Source organism: Bos javanicus, chromosome 5, assembly GCF_032452875.1.
Source record: "Bos javanicus breed banteng chromosome 5, ARS-OSU_banteng_1.0, whole genome shotgun sequence".
Classification (NCBI taxonomy): domain Eukaryota; kingdom Metazoa; phylum Chordata; class Mammalia; order Artiodactyla; family Bovidae; genus Bos; species Bos javanicus.
This window is the reverse complement of record NC_083872.1, coordinates 56,508,459-56,530,548: the sequence shown is the minus strand read 5'-3', so window position 1 is coordinate 56,530,548 and position 22,090 is coordinate 56,508,459. Positions and strand designations below refer to the sequence as shown.

The window sequence follows — 22,090 nt, the reverse complement described above, 5'->3', positions numbered from 1 at the left end:
GCAAGAAGAGATAAGAAAGCCTTCTTCAGCGATCAATGCAAAGAAACAGAGGAAAACAACAGAATGGGAAAGACTAGAGATCTCTTCAAGAAAATCAGAGATACCAAAGGAACATTTCATGCAAAGATGGGCTCGATAAAGGACAGAAATGGGATGGACCTAAAAGCAGCAGAAGATATTAAGAAGAGATGGCAAGAATACACAGAAAAACTGTACAAAAAAGATCTTCATGACCCAGATAATCACGATGGTGTGATCACTGACCTAGAGCCAGACATCCTAGAATGTGAAGTCAAGTGGACCTTAGAAAGCATCACTACAAACAAAGCTAGTGGAGGGGATGGAATTCCAGTTGAGCTATTCCAAATCCTGAAAGATGATGCTGTGAAAGTGTTGCACTCAATATGCCAGCAAATTTGGAAAACTCAGCAGTGGCCACAGGACTGGAAAAGGTCAGTTTTCATTCCAATCCCAAAGAAAGGCAATGCCAAAGAATGCTCAAACTACCGCACAATTGCACTCATCTCACACGCTAGTAAAGTAATGCTCAAAATTCTCCAAGCCAGGCTTCAGCAATATGTGAACCGTGAACTTCCTGATGTTCAAGCTGGTTTTAGAAAAGGCAGAGGAACCAGCGATCAAATTGCCAACATCCACTGGATCATGGAAAAGGCAAGAGAGTTCCAGAAAAGCATCTATTTCTGCTTTATTGGCTATGCCAAAGCCTTTGACTGTGTGGATCACAATAAACTGTGGAAAATTCTTCAAGAGATGGGAATACCAGACCACCTGATCTGCCTCTTGAGAAATTTGTATACAGGTCAGGAAGCAACAGTTAGAACTGGACATGGAACAACAGACTGGTTCCAAATAGGAAAAGGAGTTCAGCAAGGCTGTATATTGTCACCCTGCTTCTTTAACTTATATGCAGAGTACATCATGAGAAACGCTGGACTGGAAGAAACACAAGCTAGAATCAAGATTGCCGGGAGAAATATCAATAACCTCAGATATGCAGATGACACCACCCTTACGGCAGAAAGTGAAGAGGAACTCAAAAGCCTCTTGATGAAAGTGAAAGTGGAGAGTGAAAAAGTTGGGTTAAAGCTCAACATTCAGAAAACGAAGATCATGGCATCCGGTCCTATCACTTCATGGGAAATAGATGGGGAAACAGTGGAAACAGTGTCAGACTTTATTTTTCTGGGCTCCAAAATCACTACAGATGGTGACTGCAGCCATGAAATTAAAAGACGCTTACTCCTTGGAAGAAAAGTTATGACCAACCTAGATAGCATATTCAAAAGCAGAGACATTACTTTGCCAACAAAGGTTCATCTAGTCAAGGCTATGGTTTTTCCTGTGGTCATGTATGGATGTGAGAGTTGGACTGTGAAGAAGGCTGAGCGCCGAAGAATTGATGCTTTTGAACTGTGGTGTTGGAGAAGATTCTTGAGAGTCCCTTGGACTGCAAGGAGATCCAACCAGTCCATTCTGAAGGCGATCAGCCCTGGGATTTCTTTGGAAGGAATGATGCTAAAGCTGAAACTCCAGTACTTTGGCCACCTCATGCGAAGAGTTGACTCATTGGAAAAGACTCTGATGCTGGGAGGGAGTGGGGGCAGGAGGAGAAGAGGACGACAGAGGATGAGATGGCTGGATGGCATCACTGACTCGATGGACGTGAGTCTCAGTGAACTCCGGGAGTTGGTGATGGACAGGGAGGCCTGGTGTGCTGTGATTCATGGGGTCACAAAGAGTCGGACACGACTGAGCGACTGATTTGGTCTGATCTGATCCCTAACTCATATAAATGATGGTCACCATCCACCATGGCATAGAATCCAGAAAACTAGGAATCATTCAAGAGCTCATCCCTCTCACTTACAACTATACTCACATATATACACAACATACACACTTCCAAGTCTAACAGATTCTACCTTTTAAACATCTCTTGAATCTGTACATCTCTATGCATTTGCAGGACCACATTAGAGCCTCACAATCTATTACCTGGATTATTTATTATATATTAGCCTCTAAATTGTACTCCCTGGTTCTAGTCTTCTTTTCAATCCAGTTCCCACATTGCTACAAGCAATCTTTTAAAAATACAATCCTTCAGTAGTTTTCATACTGTAACACAAAATTCATTGCAGCCTATGAAATAAGGCCTTCAAGATCAGGCCCCTACCTACCTCTCTAGCCTTTTCTCTAAACAATCCCCATAAACATCCCATGTGAAGGCACATCCCTGTCCTTGAAGTTTCACAAAGGCAGTATGCTGTTCAGCTCTACACCTCCACCCTTTATGTAGGTAGTTCTTCCCCTAGAACTCTCTTCCTCATAAGTACCTGTCCACCTTGTTAACTCCTTCAGGTTAACTACCTATCATACCTTCAAGATTCCTAACTCCCTGACAGAAAGTCTTTACAGATCTTTATTGTGCTTCCCAAGCACTTTGTGCATTCCTCTAGCTCAGAATTCATCAGGCTGCAGTATCATGACTTCTCAGTCTATGCTCTTTGAAGGTAAGGACTACGTCTTGTTTTTTAATACCTCCAGCACCTAATCCTGTAGCTATTTATATGCTGGTTGAATTAATGAGTCCACTGAGACTAATTCAAATTTTACCTTCTCTGAAAAGTTGATTCTGAACCCGTCATTTAGAATTAAGCATTCTTTCTCCTTGCTCTCATACTACATTTTATTACCACCTTGTAACTGCTGTCTGAGGAGGCCTTACAAATAGCTGTGAAAAGAAGAGACGCAAAAAGCAAAGGAGAAAAGGAAAGATATACCCATTTGAATGCAGAGTTCCAAAGAAGAGCAAAGAGAGATAAGACAGCCTTCCTCAGTGATCAGTGCAAAGAAATAGAGGAAAATAATAGAATGGGAAAGACCAGAGATCTGTTCAAGAAAATTAGAGATACCAAGGGAACATTTCATGCAAAGGTGTGCACAATAAAGGACAGAAATGGTATGGACCTAACAGAAGCAGAAGATATTAAGAAGAGGTGGCAAGAATACACAGAAGAACTGTACAAAAAAGATCTTCATGACCCAGATAATCACAATGGTATGATCACTCACCTAGAACCAGACATCCTGGAATGTGAAGTCAAGTGGGCCTTAGGAAGCATCACTATGAACAAAGCTAGTGGAGGTGATGGAATACCAGTTGAGCTATTTCAAATCCTAAAAGATGCTACTGTTAAAGTGCTGCACTCAATATGTCAGCAAATTTGGAAAACTCAGCAGCGGCCACCAGACTGGAAAAGGTCAGTTTTCATTCCAATCCCAAAGAAAGGCAATGCCAAAGAATGCTCAAACTACCATACAATTACACTCATCTCACACGCTAGTAAAGTAATGCTCAAAATTCTCCAAGCCAGGTTTCAACAACATGTGAACTGTGAACTTCCAGATGTTCAAGCTGGTTTTAGAAAAGGCAGAGGAACCAGAGATCAAATCATCAATATCCGCTGGGTCATCAAAAAAGCAAGAGAATTCCAGAAAAACAATTATTTCTGCTTTACTGACTACGTCAAAGTCTTTGACTGTGTGGATCACAATAAACTGTGGAAAATTCTTCAAGAGATGGGAATACCAGACCACCTGACATGCTTCTTGAGAAACCTGTATACAGGGCAGGAAGCAACAGTTATAACTGGACATGGAACAACAGACTGGTTCCAAATAGGGAAAGGAGTACGTCAAGGCTGTATACTGTCACCCTGCTTCTTTAACTTATATGCAGAGTACATCATGAGAAATGCTGGACTGGAAGAAGCACAAGCTGGAATCAAGATTGCTGGGAGAAATATCAATAACCTCAGATATGCAGATGACACCACCCTTATGGCAGAAAGTGAAGAAGAACGAAAGAGCCTCTTGATGAACGTGAAAGAGAAGAGTGAAAAAGTTGGCTTAAAACTCAACATTCAGAAAACGAAGATCATGGCATCCGGTCCCATCACTTCATGGCAAATAGATGGGGAAACAGTGGAAACAGTGGCAGACTTTATTTTCTTGCGCTCCAAAATCACTACAGATGGTGACTGCAGCCATGAAATTAAGACGCTTGCTCCTTGGAAGAAAAGTCTGACCAATCTAAACAGCATATTCAAAAGCAGAGACATTACTTTGCCAACAAAGGTCCGTCTAGTCAAAGCTATGGTTTTTCCAGTAGTCATGTATGCATGTGAGAGTTGGACTATAAAGAAAGCTGAGCACCAAAGAACTGATGCTTTTCAACTGTGGTGTTGGAGAAGACTGTTGAGAGTCCCTTGGACTGCAAGGAGATCCAACCAGTCCATCCTAAAGGAGATCAGTCCTGAGTATTCTTTTGAAGGAACAATGGATGTTGCTGTGTGGCATGTGGATATTAAACATTGGATGTTGAAGCTGAAACTCCAATACTTTGGCCGCATGATGCGAAGAGCTGACTCATTTGAAAAGACCCTGATGCTGGGAAAGAGTGAGGACAGGAGGAGAAGGGGACGACAGAGGATGAGATGGTTGGATGGCATCACCAACTCAATGGACATGAGCTTGGGTAAACTCTGAGAGTTGGTGATGGACAGGGAGACCCAGCATGCTGCAGTCCACGGGGTTGCAAAGAGTCAGACACGACTGAGCAACTGAACTGAACTGTAACACTCATGACCTTGTAGTGTATTTACTTTTTTGTAATCTATAAAAATAAAACATGAAATAGGGACAATAGAGAATGATGATAATCCTTGACAATAAGGACGATGTCGCATCTATCTTATTATCGTTAGTAGATAATCTATCACAGGTACCTATTAAACAGCTGAGTAAATGAATAAGTTGTTCTTTTCATAAATCTTCTTGACGTATTACTTTGGAAGCAGTTCTGTAAACCTCACTTAAAGATCACTCTTTCTATTGTAAAAATAGAGAAGAACCAGAAACTAAGAGAATACCTTCTACGAAAGAACTAACCTGGACAGAAAACATATGGGTAATGTTTATTCTAACAAAGACCAATAGTAAACTGAGTTCCTCTGATTTCTAAGCTAATACTGTACCTTAGAAATGTACTAGGCTCATGGTACACCAAAGGAAATGCTGGGTTTGTAACATGAAACAGTAGCAAGTGAATGCTGGTAATTCTTAATTGAAAATCTATAACCAGGCTTCCCTGGTGGTCCGGTGGCTAAGAATCTGCCTTGCAATACAAGGGACACCAGTTTGATCCCTGGTCTGGTAAGATTCCACATGCCATAGAGCAACTAATGCCATGAGCCACAACGACTGAGCCTAAGCTCTAGAGCCCATGAGCCATAACTACTGAACCCACACGCTGCAACTACTGAAGTCCAAATGACTAGAGCCTGTGCTCCGCAATAAGAGAAGCCACTGCAATAAGAAGCCCACATACCACAACTAGAGAAAGCCCATGTGCAGAAACAAAGACCCAGCACAGCCAAAAATAATTTTTTTTTTTAAGAAATAGACTTAGAAAATCGATAATCTTTTCAGAGGGCCTCAGGTGGCACTGTATGTGCACATGTATGTGTATAGCTAAATCTGTGTATTCTACTTTGGGAAATGAACAAAGCACAAGTCTATAATAAAGGACAAGATAGAACAGAAAGAACAGAAGAGACTCATGGCCTAAAACACATTATGGATCTGAATAGATTCTATAGCTGAATCCAGTCAGTCTACTAAATTGAAAAGACAGTTGCTATTTCCCAACCTCTAACAAACTAATAGGCAGAAAAACATTTATGAAAGCAATGTTAATTCCAAAGAGAAAAAGGAAGAAAAAGAAAAAAAACAAAGCATGGAAATAAAGCACCATTTTATCTCTGCAAATATTAACTTCAATGCTGTTCTGTTATTTAACAGCACTAGAGAACATCATTTAGAGACAAGTAATTTGATCATATTTAACATAGATTATCCTTCTATGAAGGCTTCCCTGGTAGCTCAATTGGTAAAGAATCTGCCTGCAGTGCAGAAGATCCTGGTTCGATTCCTGGGTCAGGAAGATCTCCTGGAGAAGGGATAGACTACCCATTCCAGTATTCTTGGGCTTCCCTTGTGGCTCAGCTGGTAAAGAATCTGCCTGCAATGGAGGAGACATGGGTTCAATCCCTGGGTTGGGAAGATCCCCTGGAGAAGGGAAAGGCTACCCACTCCAGTATTCTGGCCTGGAGAATCCCATGGACTGCATAGTCCATGGGGTCGTAGAGTCGGACACGAGTGAGCGACTTTCACTTTCTGATTGTGGCCACCAAAGAGATGTAAATACATCCCAGGTGCATGGAAAGTATGCTCATTAGTATCTGTAGATACCTCTTTGCCTCTCTTCTGTATCACCTACTAACTATAGGTGAAGTACAATATTGAAGCTAGCCTAAGAATTCATTAAGGGCAGCTTCAATCTCAAGTGTTTACATTTTAAATCAGTAGATGTATCAAGAAGTATTATCATACTTAACCTTAAGATACCTCCAAAAGTCAATTTTCCTGTATCCTAAAAGGCAACAGACCATCAACTCCATTTTACATATAAAGACACTGATTCAGCAGAGTTCATGAGGGTAAACACAGAAAAGCCTCGAAGAACCTCAAATAAGGTTAAAAATTCAAGTCTCAAGCACTGGCTCTGATTTTACTCCCTCACAAAGCCTACACAGAAACTAAACAGGTTTGATTCCTTTCAGTCATCCTATCTTAACAGTCAATTACACTTAATTTTTCAGCCATCATATTCATTTAGTTAAGAAGAAAGAAAAAAATATTTTTGCATTACCATATAGGGAAAATACTCAAAGGGCAAACCCTCTTTGTCTTCCTGGTTTTTTACAGTTAAAAATATTGCTAGGATATGTGCTATAGCAAATGCAGCACAATACTAATTATTGGCTCTTAGAGGTGAGTTTGGAGAAGGCAATGGCACCCTACTCCAGTACTCTTGCCTGGAAAATCCCACGGATGGAGGAGCCTGGTAGGCTGCAATCCATGGGATCGCTAAGAGTCGGACATGACTGAGCGACTTCACTTTCACTTTTCACTGTCATGCATTGGAGAAGGAAATGGCAACCCACTCCACTGTTCTTGCCTGGAGAATCCCAGGGACAGCGCAGCCTGGTGGGCTGCCGTCTACGGGGTCGAGCAGAGTCAGGCACTACTGAAGCGAGTTAGTAGTAGTAGTAGAGGTGAGTTAGGGACATTAACTGTAAAATTCTTTCAACTCTTCAGTATGCTTGAAAATTTTATGATAAATGTTGGGAGAGAAAGCTAATTATAATGTAAAAAGACATTCATAAAGAGATGTCTTATTTTACTCACTGGTCATATTGAGCCGGAAAGGGCAATGGCAACCCACTCCAGTACTCTTGCCTGGACAATCCCATGGACAGAGGAGTCTGGTGGGTTGCAGTCCATGGGGTTGCACAGAGTCAAACATGACTGAAGCGACTTAGCATCAGCAGCAGCAATATATGACCAAATTTATCTGTGAAAAAAGCGTGTGTGTGTATGTGTGTCATGAATCTGAAAGAGGGTTCATTTGTTAGTAAAAATCCACTAATGCTGACTAGGTTTCACAGGACACAGTGATATATTAGACTGCTGCTGCTACTGCTGCTGCTGCTAAGTCGCTTCAGTCGTGTCTGACTGTGCGACCCCATAGACGGCAGCCCACCAGGCTCCTCTGTCCATGAGATTTTCCAGGCAAGAGTACTGGAGTGGGGTGCCACTGCCTTCTCCGATATATTAGACTAGTATGTGTTTATCCTGCCTATAGCCCGCTTTGTCTACATGCAATGAAGGAAACTCTTATCTAACGTGGAGTAGGGGATTGTTTTAACAATAGTAACTCATCTAATGCTTAAATATTAGGTTGGTACAGTAGTAATTGTGGTTTTGCACAGCTGAACTTTGCCGTTTGATATTGGAATACATTCTTAAATAAATGTGGTTATGTTATGCATTTCTTGCTTTATGTTTTTTTGCTAATGACTTATTACTTGCCATTTATTTTATACTTATTTTAGACTAAGCATATGTTAGACAAAAACAAATTTGAGTGATTTCCTTATTCGAGTTCAAAATGTTTTGGAAAGTAGCAGAGACAACTTGCAACATCAACAACGCGTTTGGCTCAGGAACTACTAATGAACACATAGTGCAGTGGTGGTTCAAGAAGTTTTGCAAAGGAGAAGAGAGCTTTGAAGATGAGGAGCACTGTGCCTGCCACTGGAAGTTGACAATGACCAACTGAGAGCAATCATCAAAGCTAATCCTCTTATAACTACACGAGAAGTTGCCAAAGAACTCAATGTCGACCATTCATTCAGCATTTGAAGCAAAGTGGACAGGTAAAAAAGCTTGGTAAGTGAGTGCCTCAAAAGCTGACTGAAAATCAAAAAAGCGTCCTTTTGAAGTGTCATCTTCTCGTAGTCTATGCAACAATGATGAACCATTTCTCGATCAAATTGTGACAGGCAACAAAAAGTGGACTGTATACAATGATCAGTGATGACCAGCTCAGTGGGAGGACCGAGAAGCTGCAAAGCACTTCCCAAAGCCAAACTTGCACCAAAAAAAGGTCTCGGTCACTGTTTGGGGGTCTGCTGCCAGTCTGATTCACGACTGCTTTCTGAATCCAGCAAAAACCATTACATCTGAAAAACATGCTCAGCAAATCAATGAGATGCACTGAAAAGCGCTAATGCCACCACCGCACCATGTGCTTCCACTGCAAGAGCACAGGTTCAATGCAACCTCTGGTTGGAGAACTAAGATCCCACGTGGCACAGCCAAAAAAACAAAAAACTGGCCAAATCACAATCGACAACAGACCTCTACAACATGTACCTCAAATTATCTAATTATTTTTCTTCTCTTCTCTTCTCCTTTACACCTAGTAAAGGAATAAGACAAAAATCACACGCTCTAGAGAGCTCTTTTGGCACTAGAGAAATGACGATTCTAGAAAATTTAACTTCACTGTGAGCAGGAAACTCAGAATGGAATGTACAGAGGGAAATATGGTAAACTAAAGACAAAGAGGAATCCAGATTTGTGAAAACTGGTTCAAAAAAGGCAGACAAAATGAGAAGTCTGGGATGCCCTCAAGGGTTCCAGAACATTACATCTAAGCCAAGGAGGGCATCTGTTGTTTTGGGGTGCAGAGGTGTCCTGTTGAAACAATGGTGTACCCAAGGGTGGCAAGGTGTTAGAACAGGGAAAGTAAAAGAACAAGTAATTCATCTGTAGCTGAAGCCTAACCCTGAAAGCAAAGGGAAAAGGAGCAAAATATAAGGTAGGTGAGATAAAACAAGCTAGATTTTAATGTGTGTGTATATGGACTTCCCTGGTAATCCAGTGGCTAAGACTCCACGATCCCAATTGTGTGTGTGTGTGTGTGTGTGTGTGTGTGTGTGTGTGAGGGTACCTAACTGCATGATTACTTAATATCAAAGAGTAAGAATGACTAAAGTATGATATCCAGGTTTCCAGCTTACATAACTAGGTAGTATAATTCAAAGAAAAAAGAATTCATTTATGCTTTGGTCATACTGAGTCTGAGATGCTGTGTGGCAGTCATATGGAGATGTTCAAGAGATCACTGAATAAATAAGCCTAGTGCTCAGGTAAATGGAGAAGGAAATGGCAACCTCTTCCAGTGTTCTTGCCTGGAGAATCCCAGGGACGGGGAGCCTGGCGGGCTGCCATCTATGGGGTCACACAGAGTCCGACACGACTGAAGCAACTTAGCAGCAGCAGCTCAGGTAAAAGATCAAAACTGGACACAGAGAATTACAAATTGCCAGCTTATAAAAGATGCCAAGTGAAGCTACCAGGGTGGATATGTAACAAACTATGTAGAACAATATTCTTCTAGATGTTATCCAAGACAGCTGACCAGAGACATCACAAATACCTGGAATGTTTGTTAATACACAAATTCCTGGGCTCCATCCCAAGCCTATTAAGTCAAAATCCCTGGGCATAAGCCCAGGAACCCATGTTTCACCCATTCATTAATTCATTCATTCCAAAAACGTGTGCTCAAAGACCATTCTAGGCATGAAGAATACAGCAACTATGAAATAAACAAGACCCCTGTACTTATAGGTTTGAGGTTTTGGCTACTTATAGGTTTGAGGTTTTGGCTATGGCCAGACTATAGACAAGAAAACAAACAAGATAACTAAGATAGTGGTAAGTGCTATGGAGCAAATAAAACAGAACTGTAATGAAAGAATAGTAAGAACAGGGAAATGAGGTACAAGGTAAGTCACAGCAGTTGGCAGTGGTGAGATCATGAAGGCTTCTGTAAGTCACATTCTTAAATTCTCCAAGAGATGCTATGCCATAAGGTTTCAGAATCAGAGGTAAAGAGAGAGAATACAATAGTAACCTTAAGGAAAATACATATTTAAGGGATGAGGAGGGGACAAAGGGCCAGGAATGCAAGTGGAAAAGAAAGTAGTATCACTGAAACATTTTAAGAGAGAGAAGGGTCAAAAGTGACAAATGCTCCAGTATGAAAAGAAATCCATTAAACTAACAAGGTCCACCATATTCTTCCCACTGATGTTGATGGCTGCTGGGAGCAGCTCCACCAATAGTTCAGAAACACTAAGTGACCGTTCGCCTTCTACACAGTCACACCACACTGCTTCCTGCTAGTTAGCAGCTGGTTACTGTCCTAGATCTTTTTCCCTTTTCCCACAGAATCACAAAGGAGACAACATAATTTGTGAGCATAGGAAGAAAACTATATTTCAAATATATCACTTATTAAGTATGAGCTGTCACTGCCTTGATTACTTCCCTCCTCATTCTGTTAGAAAGCTTACAGAAGTCTGAGCCACTCTTCTCCAAGGCATAAAGAACACCCACAGTGTTGCCCACGTGTCAAAACCATGCAAAGTCTTAAAAACTGATAGAAGTCCTTGCAACTGGCACATGCAACAAAAACACTGCCCCCATAAAAACATGAACTGCATCCTTGGAAAATCTATCTTTTAATATGAATGTTGACCACTTTAAGGTCTGATGAGCTTTTAGGAAAAAGAAAATGCTTTGCAGATATGAAACATGGTTTTGATCATTATTAATAATAAACACTGCAGCACAAATGTTGTTATCAACATGAAACACACAAAAAACATCACATAAGGTAGATAATGAATCAAGTGGCAAAGGAAACTACTTAATAATTAAGTTAAAAGTTTACCTCTATGCTGTACACTAGACGAGAATTATATAGAAAACTAGCAGTGGGAGCAAAATTACCTCCAAAATGGCCATCATCAAAAAATCTAAAAATAAACACACACACACACAAATAAAATTTTTAAAAAAAAGAAAGAAAGAAAGAAAAAAATCTACAAACAGTAAATGCTAAAGATGGTGTCTAGAAAAGAAAACCCTCCTAAACCGTTGGTGGAAATGTAAATTGGTACAGCCACAATGGAGAACAGTATGGAGGTTCCTCAAAAAGCTAAAAAGAGGGACTTTTCTGATGGTCCAGGTTAAGAATCTGCCTGCCAACGCAGGGGACATAGATTTGATCCCTGGTCCAAGAAGGCCCTACGTGCCTCGGCAGAGTAGCGCGCCATAGCTACTGAGCCTGTGAGGTGCAGCTACTGAAGCCCACATGCCTAGAGCCTGTGCCCCACAACAAGAGGAGCCGCTGCAATGAGAAGCCCATGCATCACAACTAGAGAGCAGTTCCCATTCTCCCCAACTAGAGAAAGTCCACACACAGCAACAAAGACCTAGCACAACAATAAATAAATATTAAAAAAAACCCTAAAGACAGAAATAATACATGAACCAGCAATCCCACTACTATGCATATACCCTGAGAAAACCATAATAGCCATAATTCAAAAAGACACATGTACCCCAATGTTCACTGCAGCACTATTTATAATAGCCAGAGCACAGAAGCAACCTAAATATCCATTGACAGATGAATGGACAAAAATGTGGTACATATATACAATGAACTATTAGCCATAAAAAATAGTGAAACTAGGTCATTTGCAGTGATGTGGGTGGACCAAGAGTCTGTCATACAGAGTGAAGTAAGTTAGAAAAACAAGTATCGTATATTAATTCATATGTATGGAATCTAGAAAGATAAGCTTGTTTGCAAGGCAGGATTAAAGACAAAGATGTAGAGAACAGACTATGGACACATGGGGAAGGAGCTGAAGGTTAAGACAAACTGCAGTGCAGGACTGACATATATACACTGTACATAATGTATATAATGTACATATGTATATGTAATAATCTACATAATATATAATATGTACACACACATTAATGTGTGTAAAATAGCTAGTGGGAAGTTGCAGTATAACAAGCGAGCTCAGCTTGGTCCTCTGTGACGATTTACAGCGGTGGAAGGAAGGAGTGGGATGGGAGAGAAAGAGGTTCAAGAGGGAAGGGATATATGTATACAAACAGCTAATTCACTTTGTTGTACAGCAGAAACTGACATAACATTGTAAAGCAATTACATTCCCCCACACACAGAAAAAGATACATACATCCCAACATTCACTGCAGCACTACTTATAATAGCCAGGACATGGAAGCAGCCTAAATGTCCATTAACAGAGGAATGGATAAAGAACATGTGAAATGTATATACAGTGGAATATTATTCAGTCATGAAAAGGAACGAAACAGTGCATTTGCAGCAACATAGATAGACTTAAGAGATCATCATGCTGAGTGGAGTTAAGTCAAACAGAAAAACAAATACCGTATATTAATGCTTTTATGTGGAATCTAGAAAAATGGTACAGATGAACTCATTTGCAAAGCAGAAATACAGATGTAGAGAAAAAAACTTACGGATATCGAAGGGGAAGGGGCTGGATGGGATGAATTGGGAGGTTGGGATTGACATATATATATATATACTACTATATATAAAACAGAAAACTAATCAGAACCTACTGTATAGCACAGGGAACTCTATTCAGAGCTCTGTGGTGACCTAAACAGGAAGGAAATCTAAAAAGGGTGGGATATACATATAAATATGTGTGTGTGTGTGTGTGTGTGTAACTGATTAACTTCACTATACAGGAGAAACACAACATTGCAAAACAAATATACTCCAATAAAAATTAACTTAAAAATATTACCTCCAGGGCTTCCCTGGTGGCTCAGTGTTAGAATCCACCTGCCAAGGGGAGACATGGTTTGATCCCTGGTACAGGAAGATCCCACATGCTGCAGAGCAACTAAGCCCAGGAACCACAACTACTGAAGTCCGCATGCCCTAGAGACCGAGAAGTCATTGAAATGAGAAGCTTCCGCACCACAACAAAGAGTAGGCCCCACTGGCTGTAACTAGAGAAAAGCCCACACAGCAACGAAGACCCAGCACAGCCAAAAACAGATATATAAATATTATCAAAAAACATTACCTCCAAAAGATCAAGTGAGAACTTGACTGGTCTGCAAGTCAGTTTTTTCCTTCTTTTCCCACTGCCTCACAGATGCACAATCAAAAATACCAATTAGAAATAAACTAAGTTATTTTATTAAAGTTTTTGCACAGCAAAGGAAATCATAAACAAAATGGCAACCCTCAGAATGGAAGAAAGTATTTGCAAATGAAGCAACAGACAAGGGATTAAGCTCCAAATATATATAAGCAGCTCATGAAGCCCAATTAAAAAAAAAAAATCAATCAAAAAATGGGTGGAAGATCTAAATAGATATTTCTCCAAATAAGACATACAGAGGGCCAGTAAGCACATGAAAACATCCTCAATATCCTCAACATTTGCCTTACTACAGAAAGGCAATCAAAACTACAACGACGTATCACCTCACACTGGTCAAAAGGCCATCATCAAAAAACCTACAAATAATAAACGCTAGAGAGGGTATGGAGAAAAGAAAACCCTCCCACACTGTTGGCGGGAATGTAAAATGGTACAGCCACTATGGTGAACAGTATTGTTTGTTGTTTAGTCACTAAGTCATGTCCAACTCTGCAACTCCATGAGCTGTAGCGTGCCAGGTTCCTCTGTCCATGGGATTTCCCAGGAAAGAATACTCAAGTCAGTTGCCATTTCCTTCTCCAGGGCATCTTCCCCACCCAGGGATCAAACCTGCATCTCCTGCACTGACGGGCCAGTTCTTTACCACTGAGCCCTGGAGGCGGATTCTTCTCCAGGGAAGCCCCACGAACAGTATGTAGGTTCCTTAAAAAAGTAAAAACAGAACTACCACATGACCTAGCAGTCCTACTCCTAGGTATAAACCCGGAGAACACCATAATTCAAAAAGATACCTGCATCCCAATGTTCAGTGCAGCACTATTTACAATAGCCAGGACATGGAAGCAACCTAAATGTCCATAAACAGAGGAATAAAGAAGACATGATACATATACATATACATATACATATATGAGTGAGTGAGTGAAGTCACTCGGTCGTGTCCAACTCTGCAACCCCATGGACTGCAGCCTAACCAGGTTCCTCCATCCATGGGATTTTCCAGGCAAGAATACTAGACTGGGTTGCCATTTGCTTCTCCAGGTGATGTTCCGGACCCAGGGATTGAACCCAGGTCTCCCGCATTGTAGGCAGACGCTTTACCGTCTGAGCCACCAGGGAAGATCCATTATATAGTGGAATATTATTCAGCCTTAAAAAGGAACGAAATAGTAGCATTTGCAGCAACAAGGACAGAGCTAGAGATTACCATACTGAATTAACTAAGTCAGATAAAGACAAATATTATATGATATTGCTTATATGTAGAATTTTTTTTTAATGATACAAATGAACTTATTTACAAAACAAAGTCATGAACATAGAAAACAAACTTATAGTTACCAAAGGGGTAGGGGGTGAGGAATAATCGGGAAACTGGGATTGACATATTCACATAACTACATATAAAACAAATAACTAATAAGAATCTGGGCCTCCCAGGTGGCTCATTAGTAAAAGAATCCACCTGCTAATGCAGGAGACACAGGTTAGATCCCTGGGTGGTAAAGATGCCCTGGAGAAGGAAATATCAACCTACTCCAGTATTCTTGCCTGGGAAATTCCAAGGACAAAAGGGCCTGGCAGGCTACAGTCCATCAGTCACCAAAGAGTTGGACATGACTTAGCAACTACACAACAACACAACAGTAGCACAAGGAATCAATATTCTGAAATTTGGGTTTCAGAGTATTTCAGGGGTGGGATGAACTGGGAGATTGGGATCGGCATATATACACTATTGATACTCTGTAAAAAATAGACAACTAATGAGAAACTACTATATAGCACAGGGAACTCTACTCAATGCTCTGTGGTGACCTAAATGGGAAGGAAATCCAAAAAGAGGAGATATATGTGTATGTATAGCTGATTCAGGCTTCCCAGGCAGCACTAGTGGTAAATAGTGGTAACTAGCAGCAGCAGCAGCAGCAGGAGATACAAGAAACACAGTTTCGATCCCTGGGATGAAGAGCCCCTGGAGGAGGACATGGCAACCCACTCCATAATTCTTACCTGGAGAGTCCCATGGACAGAGAAACCTGACAGGCTGTAACAGTCCATAGAGTCGCAAAAAGTCCGACACGACTGAAGTGACTTGGCACACATGCATACATAGCTGATTCACTTTGCTATACAGCTAAAACTAACACAACATTGTAAAGCAACTATACTCTAATAAAAATTAATTAAAGGCATCCCTAGTGGCTCAGTGATAAAAAATCTACCTGTCAATGCAGGAGACACAGGTTCGATCCCTGATCAGGGACGATCCCACATGCCTGCCACAGAGGAACTAAGCCCATGTGCCACAATTATTGAGCCTATCCTCCAGAGCACAGACTCAAAAACAAAATCTATTGAGCCATGTGTCACAACTACTGAAGCCCGCCCACCCACCCTAGAGCCCCCGCTCCGCAGCAAGAGAAGCCACTGCAATGAGAAGTGTGAGCACCACAACTAGAGTAGCCCCCATTTGCTGCAACCAGAGAAAAGCCTGCACAGCAATGAAGATCCAGCACAGCCAAAAATAAATAAGTAATTTTTAATTAATTAATAACTCTGTAATGAGCTATATGGGGAAAATTCTAAAAAAGTGGATATATGTATAACTGGTTCACTCTGCTGTATAGCAGAAACACAACAATGTAAATCAACTATACCCCAATAAAAGTTAATTAAAAAAGAAAAAAGAAATTGAACTGTTTCTTTTTTAACTTACAGAGCTTTATTTTTTTATTTTTTTGGCCACACCATGAGGCTTGTGGGATCTTAGTTCCTCCACCAGGGATTGAATGCAGGCCCTCAGCAGCGAAAGCACAGAGTCCTAACCGCTGGACTGATTATTTTAAACCCTGCTGATTACCTCATTTATCTTTACACTTCTAGCTAGCTCTACAGGATAAGGACTCAAGCTGAGATATTTTGGGACCTCAAAGTAATTGTATGGGTATAAAACTACAGTTTTTACTTGCCTGCAAAAGAGTCTTAGTCTTCAATGAAAAACAAACACAAGCTGCAGACCACCACTAACACCTTTAGTGCATTGGTCTAGGTCAGGGAAGAGACCGTACAAGAACACTTAACAACTGGCTTCATTTTGTTCCCCCAAGAAAATACCCAGAAAGGTCTAAAAATTATCTCCTAGCTGTTAAAGAGACTGAAAAGATTTTTTTTTTCCCCTTGTGGTATACAAATTAAGGAGGGATAGAATAAAATGTTTTTTTTTTAATTACCAGAAGTGTTTTGACTACTGGAGACATGACTGCCTGAGCTTTGGGGTGTTTTGTTTTTTTTTTTTACCTTTTCTCCTTATCCTCTCTCATCTCTAGCCTGGGGTTCCCAATTTAATTAGTTCTTTTTTAAAACATTCCAGGAAACTTACTGTCAAAACTAGAAAGCTGACAGGACTTCTGTGATGATCCAATGGTTAAGAATCTGCCTAGCAATGCAGGGGATATAAGTTTTGATCCCTGATCAGGGGCACAAAGATCCCAGATGCTGGAGCAACTAAGCCTGCTCACCGCAACTGGTGTCTGGGCGCCACACTGAAAAATCCCGCATGATGCATCTAAGACCCGATGAGCCCAAATTAACGAATTAATTAATTTAAACAAAAACTAGAAAGCAGAAACGGTTTTCCCAATATAGAATCAAACAACTGGATTGAACAACTCACAAGAGATCTTGCAGAAAAGCAAAAAGTGCCTGGATTTACAAAACATCCCAGAACCTTTCCTTTCATACAGCCCAAGTAAAAATAATGGAAGCACTGTAGATTAATGTAATTAGGGCTTTCAACACCCATTTTTTTAAGAGTTGGAGAAAACAGACACATGCTAAGGAAATCTAAGGGAACTCAAGAAGGAATTAAAACAGATCTAGGTTAAGAAATCTTTCCTATCTATATCTGTTTTCAGAAATAAACTCAAATTTAAGAACGGACAGAATAACTTTATCAGAGAGATGGAACAACTGCTACTTTACCAAAGTGGCAACCACAGTAAGAACAAAAGGTAACCAGAAAAGACAATGAAGTGGAATGTTTTCTACAGAGGGTGAGACGATACAGCAGGAGGAAAATACTAAAGCCACTGTGTATGAAGACGGTCTCTAAAATTAGACCCACCAACTGTATTCATGCACACATATTCAAGCCATGAGTCCAGTTATTTTTCCTACTTGTAAGTTGGCAGCACCTTTCACAGAGGGACATTTAGAGTCCTTTATCCCATCTCACTAGTAGACACAGGGGAAAAAATAAAAACAACACCCGTCTGCACACACACAGAATTTCACAAAATTCTCTCCTCTGTACTTCCTGGAGCCATGTAATGAAAACGCAGCACTTTTATCCCTTCCTCAAAACTTGCTTTCTCCTAAAAGCTTTCCTCGAGTTCATGAAGAGACCTGGCACAGGAACAAGCAATGCCTCGTTCAGAAACCGTTACCTATACTGAAACATCAGTACTCAGTACAGTATTTCTCTCTTAAGAGGTGAGAATGTAAGATGTTTGAGTATCTCTAGGTACTGAGACAGACTTCCTAGAAACTTTGTGAAAGGATTTTAAAAGGAGCAAATGTGGTAGAAGCCTTTATCAATGTGCCAAAATTTTACCAGAAAGTATTCACAAAACGAGAATATACCTCTCTACGTTAATAACAACAGTATCAGACCCAATCCAATATACACATGATCCCCAATTCTCCCATACTCCCACCCCCAACTCAAACCATTCTCTCACAGGATTGGAAGCTTTCAATGTCCTGATTAAAATTTAAACAAAAATAGCTTTGCAACCAGCATTCTTACAAAGTGTTAAAAGCACTATCTCACCCCTTTCACCTTCCTACGCTGAAAAACAGTGGCCAGGGCTGCCCCCAGAGAGAAATCTCATCCAGGCCACTTTAGCCAGAGGTCAATGAAGATAACAAATGCACCAATCAAGAAATAAGAAAGGAAAAAATAAATGACAGAAAATCCACAGAACTCAGGGGGCCTGCTCCTTTATCCTCAGACTTAATTTAGTTGCTAAAAATGACCCCAAAAATGGGTTTGTGGAAAGAAGGATCACACGTTCCCCACAATCAAACACGCCACCATTGTTAGAGAAGGGTTTTCTTACAAGTTTTCAAGCTCAACTGTCTCCACATTAATAGGAGGGGGGAAAAAATCTAACCCATACAGCCCAGACTATAAATATTAACATTTTCAGTCTACTGAAAAATTCAAAGTGGAACCAGCCTACTTAGTTCTGAGGCCAAAGAGGTAAGGATGGTGCTATCTGTCTCTTCGAGGATGTGAACCAACCTCCAGGAAGAGCCTGAAACAGTAAAAATTCTGACCACATGAGATCTGAGATAATCTTCCTCTAAGACACCACGCTCCATTCTCTCTGCTTTCAAAGTGCTTTCACTCAAAGACCTGAAAACACAAGACTTCTGTCAAAACAGAAACGTGGCAAGAACTGACAGAAAAAAAAATCTCAAGTTCTTCCAATAAATAGCTTATAAAAGCCTAGTGGAAATTCATGTCTCTCATTTATGACAATGAGAGAGTTCAAGAATAAAACTTCTTTATGTAGTTAGTCAATAAATTTGTTGAGCACCTGCTGCATGTCAAGGGCTATGCTAAGAGCCGAGGATACAGCAACTGATGAAGATTATCTAAACCTCATGCAGCTTATTTTCTAAAGGGTGAGACTAAACATATATAGTACGTTATCTGTTGATGAGTAAGGAGGAAATTAAAGCCAAGTGGGATAGAAAGTTATGTAACTGTATGTGGAGGAAGGGCTTTGCAATTTCAATAGTCTAGGAAATGTCACTGTTAGTGACTTTTGAGCAAAGACCTAAAGGAGGTGAGGATACAGGGTTATGCAGCTTTATAGAAAAAGGTGATCCAGGAAGGCTCACCCACACAGCTGCTGAGGCAGATGTGCCTAAAGTGCTCAAGCAACAGTGAGGAGACCAGTGTGTTTGCTGCTGGGCAGAAGAAGGGGGCAGCAGGTAAGGCTGCTACAGATCTTGGACTTTAAAGACGACTGTAAGGTCTCTGGGTTTTATTCTGATACAGGAAGGAAGCCATCTCTTCAGCCTCCTTTCGATTAAAAAAAATCAGGCATCCTATTCTTACATGCGCAAATTTTTAAAATTTTGTTTTAAAACTGAAGATCTATAGTGTAAATCATATAGTGGACACTAAACTGGAATTTAAACACTGAAAAATAACACTGTAAAATATTATTAACTGTTAGGGAAAATTAGTAATACAACTTTTGCTGAGCGTTCATCAGACCCTCAAGAAAGGTTCTCCGTTCTCTCAGCCCTGTGGAGAAATGCGAAGAGAAGGAAAAATACAACTAAAAGTGAACTGAATTGACTACCACTTTCTACCACTATTTAAGCCATTTTAGTCTTGATGCCCCAGACTCCTCGGGGCGGGGAGATAAGAGGAATAAAACGAGGCAGGGGGCAGGGGGGAAGCATTAAGAAGAAAGAGGAGCACAAGCAGCTGATTCAAATGTCAATCTGACTATCCAAAAATACAATTTAAAAAAATAGGCTAGGTATTTGTGCAAGTTCTTAGGTGGAACCTGTCACCTCCCTCCACCAGTCACCATGCTGCCTACCAACAACACAGGGCTCAAGCTTCTCAATGTTAATTAAGTCTATTTGGAAAAAAACACATAAAAGGACATCCATCCAACTGAGAGCTGAATTTAAATTTTTCCACACCAGTCTCTGGTTTAATGAACCTCTGGGACTGTTACTCGGTCATTTTTCATCATTATCCAAGAACAATTCATTTTGAATGAATAAATACTCTGTGGAGCTACTAGGCTAATGGTCACAAATGTTGCAATTTGGGGCTCCAGAGGTAATCAAAACCAAGAAGAGTTTTCAAAGCCTCAAGAGTTAGCTGCAACCGAAGCGTAGGCCCAACTTTTAAGCTCCAGAAACATCTCCTTGTATGTTCCAACTCAAATCTCTGTCCGTCTAATACACTCGGGCACCACCAAGATCTGAAACACTCCAACACCTTTCCCTCCCATTTTTCCAAGGCTCGAAGAAAAACGGAGATCCAAGAAACACATGAGACTAGTCACCCTGGAGCACAAGGGCACAAGTTTTTAGGTCCCACCGCACAGGCCACAGGTGGCCCCAGTCCCCCCACCCCCCGCCCCGCGCCCCTCGCTTCTCGCCTGCGCTCCCGGTACACACCCGGGGCGTCTCTGGCCTCCGAGCCGTCCTTCACCGGAGGCTCGGGTCGACCCACCGCCCGCGGGTCTGGGCAGCGCCAGCGCGGGGAACCCAGGCCAGGGGGCCTCCGCCCACCCACTCACCCACCCGCCCGCCACGCCCCCTCCCCACGGGCCGCCCGCGTCGCCCGCCCCCTCGGCCCGGAGGTGGCCTCACCTCACGCGGGCCGTAGCGGGGAGGGCGCCAGCGTCTCCGCCCGCCGCCCGGGCCCACGGCCGCACGGCTGCGGCTCGGCCCCGACGGCCGGCGGCGGCGCGCTTCTGGGGGCGGGCTCTTCTCAGCGGGGGTTTCCCCAAGGCCCAGGGCGGGGGAACAGGGGGGACTGGGGCGGGGGAGGGGAAAGGGGCTTGGGAAGGAAGGGGGAGAGGGGGAGAAAAGGGGGAAACCAAACCCGGAAAGGGAGAAAAGGGGGGAGGGGGAAAATCAGAAGGGGAAGAAAGGCCCAGAGTCCGCCCCCCGCTGCGGCCTGCGCCCTACGTCACCACGGCCGGCGTAGTCGTCACCGCGTCCTGCGCCCGGCGCTTCTGTGCTTCCTGTGTGCCTGTCTCCACGCCTGCAGACCCCCCCTGCGTGTTCTCCCACCTACCCCCGTGCGCTCACTCACGCTCAACTCTGTCGCTTCCGCTGCGTTACCTCTGTCTTCAGCCGCCAATCCAGATCCACTGCGCCCCTTAGTTCACGTGAAACAGATCAAGCCGGTCAGAGTCACCCTTGCTTTAAACATGATACTAATAACTGAAATTTAAGTTTACGGAGTACTTTCAAAATAGCCTTTCACCTAGGATTGTAACTCCTGCTCCCAAAACAGCATATATGAAGTAGATACTTGTAAATGAATAAAGATCATGTAGTAGGTAAATGCCCAGTTTTTCTTTGATGTAAAAGTTTAACTCGACATAAAGTAGGTTTCAAATGGGTATATCTTTCCTTTGCTCTTTTGCCTTTCACTTCTCTTCTTTGCCTTCACTTCTCACCAGGGCTTCCCTGGTGGCTCAGATGGTAAAGCGTCTGCCGGCAATGCGGCAGCGAGTTCGATTCCTGGGTTGGGAAGATCCCCTGGAGAAGGAAATGGCAGTCCACTCCAGCACTCTTGCCTGGAAAATCCCATGGACGGAAGAGCCTGATAGGCCACAATCCATGGGGTCGCAAAGAGTCGGACACGACTGAGTGACTTCACTTCACTTCTCTTCTTTTCATAGCTGTTTGTAAGGCCTCAGACAACCATTCCGAAGAATAGGAAGGAGAGATAAGAAGGCCTTCCTCAGAAATCAGTGCAAAGAAATAGAGGAAAA

The 22,090-nt window shown here is 41.9% G+C and overlaps 1 protein-coding gene across 22 annotated transcripts in view; it reads right to left on the bottom strand.

Annotated features, from left to right (window-relative positions):
* The window catches only part of R3HDM2 (R3H domain containing 2), a 162,680-nt gene extending 141,635 nt beyond the window's left edge, over positions 1 to 21,045 (bottom strand). For 17 of the 22 annotated variants that reach the window (XM_061416721.1, XM_061416719.1, XM_061416730.1 and 14 more), the window contains exon 1: positions 20,955 to 21,042. The gene's annotated coding sequence lies outside the window, so the exon portion shown is untranslated. Of the gene's footprint in view, positions 1 to 20,954 lie in introns of all 22 variants that reach the window. The other 5 variants (XM_061416720.1, XM_061416737.1, XM_061416732.1 and 2 more) reach the window with 3 other exon arrangements.
* Positions 21,046 to 22,090: the final 1,045 nt, after the last annotated feature.